A 14,154-nucleotide genomic window follows, 5' to 3' on the forward strand; every position below is an offset into this window, starting at 1 on the left:
GCCACGGGTCGTAACACATCTGAAATGAAACGTCCACTGTTCGAAGTGCCGTCAATGCGAACAAGAGGTGACCGAGACGTGTAACCAATGGCACCCCATACCTTCACGCCCGGTGATACGCCAGTATGACGATGAAAAATACACGCTTCCAATGTGCGTTCACCGCGATGTCGCCAAACACTGATGCGACCATCATGATGCTGTAAACAGAACCTGGATTCATCTGAAAAAATCACGTTTTGCCATTCGTGCACCTAGGTTCGTCGTTGAGTACACAATCGCAGGCGCTCCTGTCTGTGATGCAGCCTCAAGTGTAACCGGAGCCATGGTCTCCGAGCTGATAGTCCATGCTGCTGCAAACGTCGTCGAACTGTTCGTGCAGATGGTTGTTGTCTTGCAAACGTCCACATCTGTTGACTCAGGGATCGAGACGTGGCTGCACGATCCATTACAGCCATGCGGATAAGATGCCTGTCATCTCGACCGCTAGTGGTACGAGGCCGTTGGGATCCAGCACGTCGAACTGTTCGTGCAGATGGTTGTTGTCTTGCAAACGTCCCCATCTGTTGACTCAGGGATCGAGACGTGGCTGCACGATCCATTACAGCCATGCGGATAAGATGCCTGTCATCTCGACCGCTAGTGATACGAGGCCGTTGGGATCCAGCACGTCGAACTGTTCGTGCAGATAGTTGTTGTCTTGCAAACGTCCCCATCTGTTGACTCAGGGATCGACACGTGGCTGCACGATCCATTACAGCCATGCGGATAAGATGCCTGTCATCTCGACTGCTAGTGATACGAAGCCGTTGGGATCCGGCACGGCGCCCTGTATTAACCTCGTGAACCCACCGATTCCATATTCTGCTAAGAGTCAATGGATCTTCTTAAACCTAGCTAACCTAAGGACAACAGACACATCCATGCCCGAGGCAGGATTCGAACCTGCGACCGTAGCAACAGCGTGGTTCCGGACTGAAGCACCTAGAACCGCTCGGCCACAGCGGCCGGCCTTACCGGTAGACGAGCTGGTAAAAGTTACTCCTATTTACACGACGCGTGACATGATCTTCTCACAGGCAACATCCAAACGCCATTTCTCGATGAGAAAGCCGCTGCGTAATCTTTCCAAATATCGCCTACACTATGTAAATCTGCTCCTTCCCCCCCCCCCCCCCCCCCCCCGCCTCACCCATGAGCTATGGACCTTGCCGTTGGTGGGGAGGCTTGCGTGCCTCAGTGATACAGATAGCCGTACCGTAGGTGCAACCATAACGGAGGGGTATCTGTTGAGAGGCCAGACAAACGTGTGGTTCCTGAAGAGGGGCAGCAGCCTTTTCAGTAGTTGTAGGGGCAACAGTCTGGATGATTGACTGATCTGGCCTTGTAACAATAACCAAAACGGCCTTGCTGTGCAGGTACTGCGAACGGCTGAAAGCAAGGGGAAACTACAGCCGTTATTTTTCTAGAGGGCATGCAGCTTTACTGTGTGATTAAATGATGATGGCGTCTTCTTGGGTAAAATATTCCGGAGGTAAAATAGTCCCCCATTCGGATCTCCGGGCGGGGACTACTCAAGAGGACGTCGTTATTAGGAGAAAGAAAACTGGCGTTCTACGGATCGGAGCGTGGAATGTCAGATCCCTTAATAAGGGCAGGTAGGTTAAAAAATTTAAAAAGGGAAATGGGTAGGGTAAAGTTAGATATAGTGGGAATTAGTGAAGTTTGGTGGCAGGCGGAACAAGACTTTTGGTCAGGTGAAAACATGGTTATAAATACAAAATCAAATAGGGGTAATGCTGGAGTAGGTTTAATAATGAATAAGAAAATAGGAGTACCGGTAAACTATTACAAACAGCATAGTGAATGCATTATTGTGGCCAAGATAGACACGAAGCCTACTCCTACTACAGTTGTACAAGTTTATATGCCAACTAGCTCTGCAGATGACAAAGAAATTGATGATATGTATGATGAGATAAAAGAAATTATTCAGGTAGTGAAGGGAGACGAAAATTAATAGTCATGGGTGACCGGAATTCGTGAGTAGGAAAATGGAGAGAAGGAAACATAGAATGTGAATATGGATTGGCGCTAAGAAATGAACGAGGAAGACGCCTGGTAGAATTTTGCGCAGAGCATAACTTAATCATAGCTAACACTTGGTTCAAGAATCATAAAAGAAGGTTGTATACATGGAAGAACCCTGGAGATACTAAAAGGTATCAGATAGATTATGTAATGGAAAGACAGAGATTTAAGAACCAGGTCCTAAATTGTAAGACATTTCCAGGGGCAGATTTGGACTCTGACCACAATCTATTGGTTATGAACTGTAGATTAAAACTGAAGAAACTTCAAAAAGGTGGGAATTTAAGGAGATGGGACCGGGATAACCTGATTGAACCAGAGGTTGTTCAGAATTTCAAGGAGAGCATAAGGGAACAATTGACAGGAATGGGGGAAAGAAATACAGTAGAAGAAGAATGGGTAGCTTTGAGGGATGAAGTAGTGAAGGCAGCAGAGGATCAAGTAGGTAAAAAGACGAGGGCTAGTAGAAATCATTGGGTAACAGAAGAAATATTGAATTTAATTGATGAAAGGTGAAATATAAAAATGCAGTAAATGAAAGAGGCAAAAAGGAATACAAACGTCTCAAAAATGAGATCGACAGGAAGTGCAAAATGGCTAAGCAGGGATCGCTAGAGGACAAATGTAAGGATGTAGAGGCTTATGTCACTAGGGGCAAGATAGATACTGGCTACAGGAAAATTGGAGAGATCTTTGGAGAAAAGGGAGCCACTTGTATGAATATCAAGAGCTCAGATGGAAACCCAGTTGTAAGCAAAGAAGGAAAAGCTGAAAGGTGGAAGGAGTATATAGAGGGTCTATACAAGGGTGATGTACTTGAGGACAATACCATGGAAATGGAAGAGGATGTAGATGAAGGTGAAATGGGAGATACGATACTGCGTGAAGAATTTGACAGAGCACTGAAAGACCTGAGTCGAAACAAGGCCCCCGGAGTAGACAACATTCCATTAGAACTACTGACAGCCGTGGGAGAGCCAGGCCTGACAAAACTCTACAATCTGGTGGGCAAGATGTATGAGACAGGCGAAATACCCTCAGACTTCATTAAGAATATAATAATTCCAGTCCCAAAGAAAGCAGGTGTTGACAGATGTGAAAATTACCGAACTATCAGTTTAATAAGTCACAGCTGCAAAATACTAACGCGAATTCTTTACAGACGAATGGAAAAACTGACAGAAGCCGACCCCCGGGGAAGATCAGTATCGATTCCGTAGAAATGTTGGAACACGTGAGGCAGTACTGACCCTACGACTTATCTTAGAAGAAAGATTTGTAGACTTAGAGAAAGCTTTTGTCAATGTTGGTTGGAATACTCTCTTTCAAATTCTGAAGGTGGAAGAGGTAAAATACTTTTGACACTGTACCACACAAAAGGCTCGTAGTGAAATTGCGTGATTATGGAATATCGTCTAAGTTATGCGACTTGCTCTTCGGAGCGTCACAGTTTGTAGTAATTGAAGTCATCGAATAAAACAGAAGTGATTTCTGGGGTTCCCCAAGGTAGTATTATAGGCCCTTTGTTGTAACTCGTCTACGAGATGCGACAAAAAGGTAATGAAACTGATGTAAAAAAATTGTTGCTTACCGTTTTAGTCAAGTTTAGTGTTGTCTTCTTCAGAATAGTTCGCTTCTGATTGCACACATTTTTTCCAGCGCTTCTGCCATTGATAGTAACATTTTTGGAACTCATCTTCTGTAATATCCTCCAAGATCCTCGTCACAGCTTTTTGGAGAGCTTGTGTTGTTTGAAACTGGTGTCCCTTCAGCGCCGTTTTGACTCTTGGAAATAGAAAAAAGTCGCACCGAGTGAATAAGGTGGCTGTAGTAGTAATGAAATTTGTTTTGAGGTTAAAAATGGCTGTACTGGCAGAGCATTATCGTAATGCAGAATCCAATTATCAGCAATGTTGGCACAGACACGAAGAACTCGTTTACGAAGTCTTTCTAAAATTTCTTTATGGTAATGTTGGTTAACTGTTTGTCCAGGAGGCACCTACTCTTAATGAACAATTCCCTTGGAATCAAAGAAGCACACAAGCATGCATGGTCATCCACTGCGGTCTCCACCTTCAACATTTGTTATGCCTTGACTTAACATTTTATACCAACGAAAAACTTGAGCTCTTGACATAACCTCCGCTCCAAAAGCCTTCTGAAGCTTACCGTAAGTTGTCATTGTGTTCTCACCCAATTTAATGCAAAAAGAAATGGCATACCGTTGCGCAATATTATGCAGTTCCATTTCCATGACGAGAGACACAAAAATGTGTTAACTTATTACAGTACGACTCACAATTGAGCAGTTCCATCGATGTGCTGCTTGGACTAGAAGCAGCTTATAGACCAAGGTCAAAGATATTGTGCCTATGCAGGCCTGCAGGGTTGCCACATCCTGCAAAGAAAATCACTCTCATTCCTTTATTGTCGCACCTCGTATGTATACGGTTTGGGAGAAAATCTGAGCAGCTGTCAGGTTGTCTGCAGATGACGCTCTCGTTTATCGACTAGTAAGATCAAAACAAATTGCAAAACGGTTTAGAAAAAATATCTGTTGGTGCGAAAACTGCCAATTTACACTAAATAACGAAAGGTGTGAGGTCATCGACATGAGTGCTAAAAGTCCTCCGCTAAACTTCGGTTAACGATAAATCAGTCAAATCTAAAGGCTGTAAATTCAACGAAATAAGTAGGAATTACAATTACGAACAACTTAAATTGGAATATTGTGGGGAAGGCTGACCAACGACTGCGTTTTATTGGCAGGACACTTAGAAAACGTAACAGATCTACTAAGGAGGCTGCCTACACTATTCTTGTCCGTGCTCTTTTGGAGTACTACTGCGCAGTTTGGGATCCTTACCAGATAGCATTGTCGGAGTACACCGAAAAAGTTCAAAGAAGGACAGTACATTTAGTATCATCGCAAAATATGGGAGATAGTGCCACAGAAATGGTATAAGATTCGGGCTGGACATCATTATAAATGGTTCAAATGGCTCTGAGCACATGGGACATATCATCTGACGTCATCAGTCCATTCGACCTTAGAACTACTTAAAAGTAACTAACCTAAGGACATCACACACATCCATGCCCGAGGCAGGATTCGAATCTGAGACCGTAGCGGTCGCGATGTTCTAGCCTGAAGCGCCTAGAACCGCTCGGCCACAGCGGCCGGCTCATATTTAAAACAAAGGCGTTTTTGCGGAGGAATCTTCTCCCGAAATTCCTGTCACCAACTTCCTCCTCCGAATGAGAAAGTATTTTGTTGACGCCACCTGCATAGGGAGAAACGATCACTATGATGAAATAAGGGAAATCAGAGCTCGTACGGAGAGATGTAGGTGTTCGTTCTTTCCGCGCGCTGTAAGAGATTGGAATAATAGAGAACTGTGAAGCTGGTTCGATGAACCCTCTGCCAGGCATTTAAATGTGATTTGCAGATTATCCATGTAGAAGTAGACGTGAAGAATCTGCTGGCACGCACTCCAACACTATCTCGTCAACTTCTTCTGAGCGAACAGTTCTTTGTCGAGGCCGTTGGCAACTGTCTGTGCCTTGAACCACCAGTTTCCCGCATGTTTATACCCTCAGCGTTAAATTTGTTCCTATTAGTTTGACGCATATGTTGAAATATTGTCTATACGTTCATATGCTCATCCTGGCAGTATGTGTGTATCGTTGCACCATACTGTACAAGCTCGTCTGCAAGTTCCTGCAGCAAGTAAATAATCCGAATTCCACACATAAAATGTTAACAGGGATTGTAGCATGGGCATGTCATAAAAGATACTGTGTTGGTTTTCAAGGTAGAACGTCCAACGTTGGCGCAGGACGCCCTTGTTCCTTGTGAACGAGAAACAGTGTAGAACGGGTACATCACTCACGCTTGTCAATACAGATGTCGTACGGCCTGAAATATTCGTTTCCAACCATAGGTCCCATGTCTCAAACTTTTCAGTTTATGATCCTCTACCGTCTTCATAATTGCCAGCCCGGATAGAGTCCTTGTTATTGCCAGAAATTTCAGCTTTCTGTACTATGTTTGCCGGCCAGTGTGGCCGAGCGGTTCTAGGCGCTTCAGTCTGGAACTGTGCGACCACTACGATCGCAGGTTCGAATCCTGCCTCGGGCATGGATGTGTGTGATGTCCTTGGGTTAGTTAGGTTTAAGTAGGTCTACGTTCTAGGGGACTGATGACCTCAGAAGTTAAGTGCCATAGTGCTCAGAACCATTTGAACCATTTTTGTACTATGTTTCGCTCCCTGCACACCTCAAAATCACTTACAAATTTAGTCACGTACTCTTCCTATTGTACTAGTACATGCAAAATATGTAAAATTTCGCCATTCGCTATCCTTTCCTGGTGTTGCAGTTCTGTTGGCCAGCAGTGTAATATGAAAATCGAATCCAGAGTGTGGGTTGGGCGTGCAAGAGGACGGCGTGCTCAAAACGTGGTGTCCTGCAACAGACAGACAGGTCGGGCTGAATAAGAGATGCGACGCGTGAGTTGTATTCGGTGTAGGTACGACGCCGCGCCGGTCCCGGGTGTGAGGTGCGCCGCGACGCCGCTACGGAGATATCGACCAGCAGCCAGCTCGGCCAGGCCAATCCAGAGCCGACCAGATTGGAGCCCGCTCCTCTCTGGCGGTACACACATGCATGGCACGCGCTCATGTACCGTCAGCTGTAACCAGGGCGGTCGGCAGCTACCTGCCTCCCCATATGCTGAGCATGTACTCAGTGAAGGTCACTACTACCATACACGCTCCCATTTCCTTCACTTGGCTAACGAAAAACGTTAACTAAGTCTATCGGTAGTCCTGGATATCAATAAACATCTGGCACACAGTTCTCATTTAATTTAAAATGGCCAAACTCAGCCTAGTACGCCGTCTCACCTAACTTCACTTACGCCTCACATTTCTGCGCTTATTCGCACGCTGCCTCTCCATTACATTACTCAATTCACCTCGGGTTTTTTATTTATTTATTTTTTATTTTTTTAAGTTACTGCTCGCCATCCATGTGGTGCACGTACTCAGCCACACACAATCACACAATTGACATCATCAAAGTTTACAGACCTGAAGATGACGTTCACGCAACGTCAAAACTAGTAGCCAAATAAATATGAAATCTTAAATACAGCTGGAAGACTTTCCTTTTCAACAAAAAATCGAGTTTATTTATTTTATTGTGGCTGTCACTGTATTCCAATTTGTTATATATTCTGTTGTTTATCACATATACATCTTCCGTGCAGTAAATTAGCTTTTCAGAGCATTCACATAAGGTTGACACCGGTGGCGACAACTACAACGTGCTGACATGAGGAAAGTTTCCAACCGATTTCTCATACACAAACAGCAGTTGACCGGCGTTGCCTGGTGAAACGTTGTTGTGATGGCTCGTGTAAGGAGGAGAAATGCGTACCATCACGTTTCCGAATTTGATAAAGGTCGGATTGTAACCTATCGCGATTGCGGTTTATCGCATCGCGACATTGCTGCTCACGTAGGTCGAAATCCAATGACTGTTAGCAGAATATGGAATCGGTGGGTTCAGGAGGGTAATACGGAACACCGTACCGGATCCCAACGGCCTCGTATAACTAGCAGTCGAGATGACAGGAATCTTATCCGCATGGCTGTAACGGATCGTGCAGCCACTTCTCGATCCCTAAGTCAACAGATGGGGACGTTTGCAAGACAACAACCATCTGCACGAACAGTTCGACGACTTTTGCAGCAGCATGGAATATCAGCTCGGAGACATGGCTGCAGTTACCCTTGACGCCGCATCACAGACTGGAGCGCCTGCGATGGTATACTCAACGACGAACCTGGGTGCACGAATGGCAAAACGTCATTTTTCGGATGTATCCAGGTTCTGTTTACAGCATCATGATGTTCGCATCCGTGTTTGGCGACATTGCGGTGAACGCACATTAGAAGCGTGTATTCGTCATCGCCATACTGGCGCATCACCCGGCGTGATGGTATGGGGTGCCTTTGGCTACACGTCTCGGTCACCTCTTGTTCGCATTGACGGCACTTTGACCAGTGGACGTCACATTTCAGATGTGTTACGACCCGTGGCTATACTCTTCATTCGATCCCTGCGAAACCCTACATTTCAGCAGGATGATGCACGACCGCATGTTGCAAGTCCTGTACGGGCCTTTCTGGATACAGAAAATGTTCGACTGCTGCCCTGGCCAGCACATTTTCCAGATCTCTCACCAGTTGACAACGTCTTTTCAATGGTGGCAGAGCAACTGGCTCGTCACAATACGTCAGTCACTACTCTTGATGAACTGTGGTATCGTGTTGAAGCTGCATTGGCAGCTGCACCTGTACACGCCATCCAAGCTCTGTTTGACTCAATGCCCAGGCGTATCAAGGCCGTTATTACGGCCAGAGGTGGTTGTTCTGGATACTGATTTCTCAGGATCTATATAATATATTTGTCCAATGAATACCCCTTTATCACCTGTATTTCTTCTTGGCGTTGCTTTTTTAACGGGCAGTAGTGTAATTCTTAACACTTAGTGATAAAAAGTTTACGTAATAAAATGGAACAGCTAACGCCGTCCTTACAATGTTATTTATTGTATGGCTATCAGTTTCGGTGTATCAGAGCGCCATCTTCAGGCCTTCATTTATTCTGAGGGGGTTAACTCCAGTCGTATACACGATACATCAATGGCCAACGTCTATGAACTGGTTTTCGCAGACTACCTGTAACGATGATCTCGTGTGTGCAACCAACGTAAGGACGGCCGAAGTCCCTCAAAGCTCCAATAAGAAGGATGGACATACAAGATCTTGATATAAAGTTTGGCTTAGCTATTTCCAGCTATTGCACAACTATATATACATGAAATCATTCGTAGCGGCGAATACGAGCAACCATGTAGGGGAACGACGACAGTGAAAAATTGTGCCGGACCGTGACTCGAACCCGGATTTCCCACTTTACGCGAACGGTCGCCTTAACCACGCCCCCTTCTTCTTCTTCTTCCTTTTTTTCTTTTTTTTTAAAAAAGAACGCGTTGTCTTGTCGCACGTATGCACTGGGAAAAAGTGCCGAGCGCAGTGCAATGCTAGATCAAGAGAGAAAGTGATGTTCGGGGCAAAGTAGACGTGGTTCGCAACCTGAGGCCTGGCCACGCTGTCCCGTTCTCCCTCTCAGAACTAAGAAGGGTGGAGGGCACAGGATACAAGAGGACCAAAAACCATCTATATCTACATCTACATGGTTACTCTGCAATTCACACTTAAGTGTCTGGCAGAGGCTTCATCGAACCATTTTCATACTACTTCTCTACCATTCCACTCTCGAATGGCGCGTGGGAAAAAGGAACATCTAAATCTTTCCGTTCGAGCTCTGATTTCTCTTATTTTATTATGATGATCATTTCTCCCTACGTAGGCCGGTGTCAACAAAATATTTTCGCATTCGGAAGAGAAAGTTGGTGATTGAAATTTCGTAAATAGATCTCGCCTGAAAGAAGACCGCCTTCGTTTCAGTGACTGCCACCCCAACTCGCGTATCATATCAGTGACTCTCTCACCCCTATTGCGCGATAACACGAAACGAGCTGCCCTTCTTTGCACTTTTTCGATGTCCTGCGTCAATCTTAACTGGTAAGGATCCCACACCGCGCAGCAATATTCCAGCAGGATGACCTCGTACTTTTCTTTGTTTCGTGTCAATTGCCGCTTTTCGCACTATACAGAAATTCCCTCTTGATAATTTTGTGCCGGCCGGTGTGGCCGTGCGGTTCTAGGCGCTTCAGTCTGGAACCGCGTGACAGCTACGGCCGCCGGTTCGAATCCTGCCTCGGGCATGGATGTGTGTGATGCCCTTAGGTTAGTTAGGTTTAAGTAGTTCTAAGTTCTAGGGGACTGATGACCACAGATGTTAAGTCCCATAGTGCTCAGAGCCATTTGAACCATTGTGATAATTTTGTAATTGGAATTGATCATCTGATGATTTTAGTAGACGGTAAATAACAGCGTCATCTGCAGACAATCTAAGGGGCTGCTCAGATTAACACCTAGATCATTTATGTAAATCACGAACAGCAGAGGGCCTCTGACACTACCTTGCGGAACGCCAGGTATCACTTCTGTTCTTCTCGATGATTTACCGTCTGTCACTACGAACAGTGGCCTCTGAGAGGAAATCACGAATCCAGTCACCCAACTGAGACGATACTCCATATGCACGCAATTTGATTAATAGTCGCTTGTGAGGAACGGTATCAAAAGCCTTCTGGAAATCTAGGAATATGCAGTCGATCTGATACCAAGGAAAAGATCTTTTTCTTTTACCATCACCACTGTTTAGCAAAAGCTCACACAATACCGAACGGAAGGTAAGTGCAAGCCGATCCTTGTCGGCTTCTCTACAGGAACAAAAACAAAAGAGTTCCTCTCGTTACTACGTGAGGAAGCTCCATTATGTTATTCAGTGCGGTATTAACAACGTATGTCCTCTCGCAGCAATGTGGCCACCACTGGAGTCCAGTCCTAACAGAAAGGTATGTGGTTCAACTTCTCCTGTCATGGATAATTCAGCTGTGTGGTGGGTTATGGAACGCGCTCCTGAGAAAATTTGAGAAATATTGCTGGTGCTTGTGGTTCCATACGATCGCAATGTGTCGTTTGATTGCGTAGTGCCAAAAATCGAGGACTGTCTTCTCGCCGTAACCGAACAATTAGTGGACGGCGTTGTCGCGTAGCCACGCCACAGAATTCGTTTTTGCTCTCGGAAAATACACCTCACCCGGGAAGAGAAGCGACTGTGCAATTATCGGCTCGGGAGCCACGCTTGTGAGAAAATCTAACATTTGGGGCATTTAATGACAAACGTCCTTCGGCGATTCACTGACAACGCGACGGTCATCCGTATCCATCAGTCCACAGGTGACACGCAGTGGTGAGTCCGCGAGGTGAATTTGATGTAGCCGAAAACTGGCACACATCGTTTCCCTTAATCGTTATGTGCCAAGTAAAGGTTTATCTGTTTAGGGAGGTTTATCTGTTTAGCAAGAGTAATAGAAGGCAGATTTCAAACTACCTAACAGATCAAAACGAAAATTTCTGTTCCGACACTGACAATGTTGAGTGTTTATGGAAAAAGTTTAAGGCAATTGTAAAATGCGTTTTAGACAGGTACGTGACGAGTAAAACTGTGAGGGACGGGAAAAACCCACCGTGGTACAACAACAAAGTTAGGAAACCACTGCGAAAGCAAAGAGAGCTTCACTGCAAGTTTAAACGCAGCCAAAACCTCTCAGACAAACAGAACCTAAACTATGTCAAAGTTAAAGTAAGGACGGCTATGCGTGAAGCGTTCGGTGAATTCGAAAGTAAAATTCTATGTACCGAATTGACAGAAAATCCTAGGAAGTTCTGGTCTTACGTTAAATCAGTAAGTGGCTCGAAACAGCATATCCAGACACTCCGGGATGATGATGGCTTTGAAACAGAGGATGACACGCGTAAAGCTGAAATACTAAACACCTTTTTCCAAAGCTGTTTCACAGAGGAAGACCGCACTGCAGTTCCTTCTCTAAATCCCCGCACAAACGAAAAAATGGCTGACATCGAAATAAGTGTCCAAGGAATAGAAAAGCAACTGAAATCACTCAACAGAGGAAAGTCCACTGGACCTGACGGGATACCAATTCGATTCTACACAGAGTACGCGAAAGAACTTGCCCCCCTTCTAACAGCCGTGTACCGCAAGTCTCTAGAGGAACGGAAGGTTCCAAATGATTGGAAAAGAGCACAGGTAGTCCCAGTCTTCAAGAAGGGTCGTCGAGCAGATGCGCAGAATTATAGACCTATATCTCTGACGTCGATCTGTTGTAGAATTTTAGAACATGTTTTTTGCTCGAGTATCATGTCGTTTTTGGGAACCCAGAATCTACTCTGTAGGAATCAACATGGATTCCGGAAACAGCGATCGTGTGAGACCCAACTCGCTTTATTTGTTCATGAGACCCAGAAGTTATTAGACACAGGCTCCCAGGTAGATGCTATTTTCCTAGACTTCCGGAAGGAGTTCGATACAGTTACGCACTGTTGCCTGATAAACAAAGTAAAAGCCTACGGAATATCAGACCAGCTGTATGGCTGGATTGAAGAGTTCTTAGAAAACAGAACACAGCATGTTGTTATCAATGGAGAAACGTCTACAGACGTTAAAGTAACCTCTGGCGTGCCACAGGGGAGTGTTATGGGACCACTGCTTTTCACAATATATATAAATGACCTAGTAGATACTGTCGGAAGTTCCATGCGGCTTTTCGCGGATGATGCTGTAGTATACAGAGAAGTTGCACCATTAGAAAATTGTAGCGAAATGCAGGAAGATCTGCAGCGGATAGGCACTTGGTGTATGGAGTGGCAACTGACCCTTAACATAGACAAATGTAATGTATTACGAATACATAGAAAGAAGGATCCTTTATTGTATGATTATATGATAGCGGAACAAACACTGGTAGCAGTTACTTCTGTTAAATATCTGGGAGTATGCGTGCGGAACGATTTGAAAGTGAATGATCATATAAAATTAATTGTTGGTAAGGCGGGTACCAGGTTGAGATTAATTGGGAGAGTCCTTAGAAAATGTAGTCCATCAACAAAGGAGGTCTCTTACAAAACACTCGTTCGACCTATACTTGAGTATTGGTCATCAGTGTGGGATCCGTACCAGATCGGGTTGACGGAGGAGATAGAGAAGATCCAAAGAAGAGCGGCGCGTTTCGTCACAGGGTTATTTGGTAACCGTGATAGCGTTACGGAGATGTTTAGCAAACTCAAGTGGCAGACTCTGAAAGAAAGGCGCTCTGCATCGCGGTGTAGCTTGCTCGCCAGGTTTCGAGAGGGTGCGTTTCTGGATGAGGTATCGAATATACTGCTTCCCCCTACTTATACTTCCCGTGGAGATCACGAATGTAAAATTAGAGAGATTCGAGCGCGCACGGAGGCTTTCAGACAGTCGTTCTTCCCGCGAACCATACGCGACTGGAACAGAAAAGAGAGGTAATGACAGTGGCACGTAAAGTGCCCTTCGCCACATATTGTTGGGTGGCTTGCCGAGTATGGATGTAGATGTTGATGTAGAACTAAACGTCGACTCAGGAATGACGGATCGCCAGAACCAAACATCCTTGAAAGGTCATCCCTGCGTCACAACCTCTACTCGTACACTCATTACGTAGTTCCCGTACAGGAGAAGACATTTTAATTGAAAATCGCTGCCAGATATCGGTGACTAAATACGATATTGCAGTGCGTGAGTTATTAAGAAGAGCGACGTACACATGTCTGGAGTTCTCATCAGTATGTACATCGAAACATTTTGAGCGTTCTACCCTGTTTACCGATTCTTGCTCATGTGCTACATCAATTGTTGGTATGACTCTATTTGTTGTTCAGAACTGAAAAGTTCTTTCAAAAACTGGGGAGAATCCATTTGCAGAGGAGCACTTAATAATTCTTTTGCTGAATTAATAAAAACTGGTGGTGAGGCTGTAATAAAGAAACTGCACACATTAATATCAGATATATGGGAAACAGAAAGTATGCCAGATAATTGGAAAATTGGAATAATAGTCCCCATTTATAAGAAAGGGGACAGAACAGCAGGTGAAAACTATAGAGGTGTAACACTCCTAAGTACAGCTTATAAGATCTATATTAAACGAAAGGATACGGAAGTGTGCAGAACCCATACTAGGGGAATATCGGTGTGGCTCCGACTAGGCAGAGGACCAACTGATCAAATATTTGTGATAAGGCAAATGATGGAAAAGTTCTATGAATATGATATAGATCTGCATTTCTTATTCATCAATTTCAAACAAGCCTTTGACAGCATAAATCGGCAAGAACTCTACAGAGTACTGAAAGAAGTTGGTATATGTGCCAAATTAATAAGACTAATCATAATAACAATGACAGAGACAAGAGCAAAAGTGAAGGTCCTTAGCAGAACAAGTGAAAGCTTTGACTTTAATAAAGGTGTGAAGCA

At 44.7% G+C, this 14,154-nt stretch overlaps 1 protein-coding gene across 2 annotated transcripts in view; it reads right to left on the bottom strand.

Moving 5' to 3' along the window:
* LOC126281933 (xaa-Pro aminopeptidase 1-like) overlaps nucleotides 1-14,154 on the bottom strand; it is a 322,109-nt gene that overhangs the window by 164,724 nt on the left and 143,231 nt on the right. The window lies entirely within an intron of this gene.

The sequence above is a fragment of the Schistocerca gregaria genome, chromosome 1 (genome assembly GCF_023897955.1).
Source record: "Schistocerca gregaria isolate iqSchGreg1 chromosome 1, iqSchGreg1.2, whole genome shotgun sequence".
Taxonomy (NCBI): domain Eukaryota; kingdom Metazoa; phylum Arthropoda; class Insecta; order Orthoptera; family Acrididae; genus Schistocerca; species Schistocerca gregaria.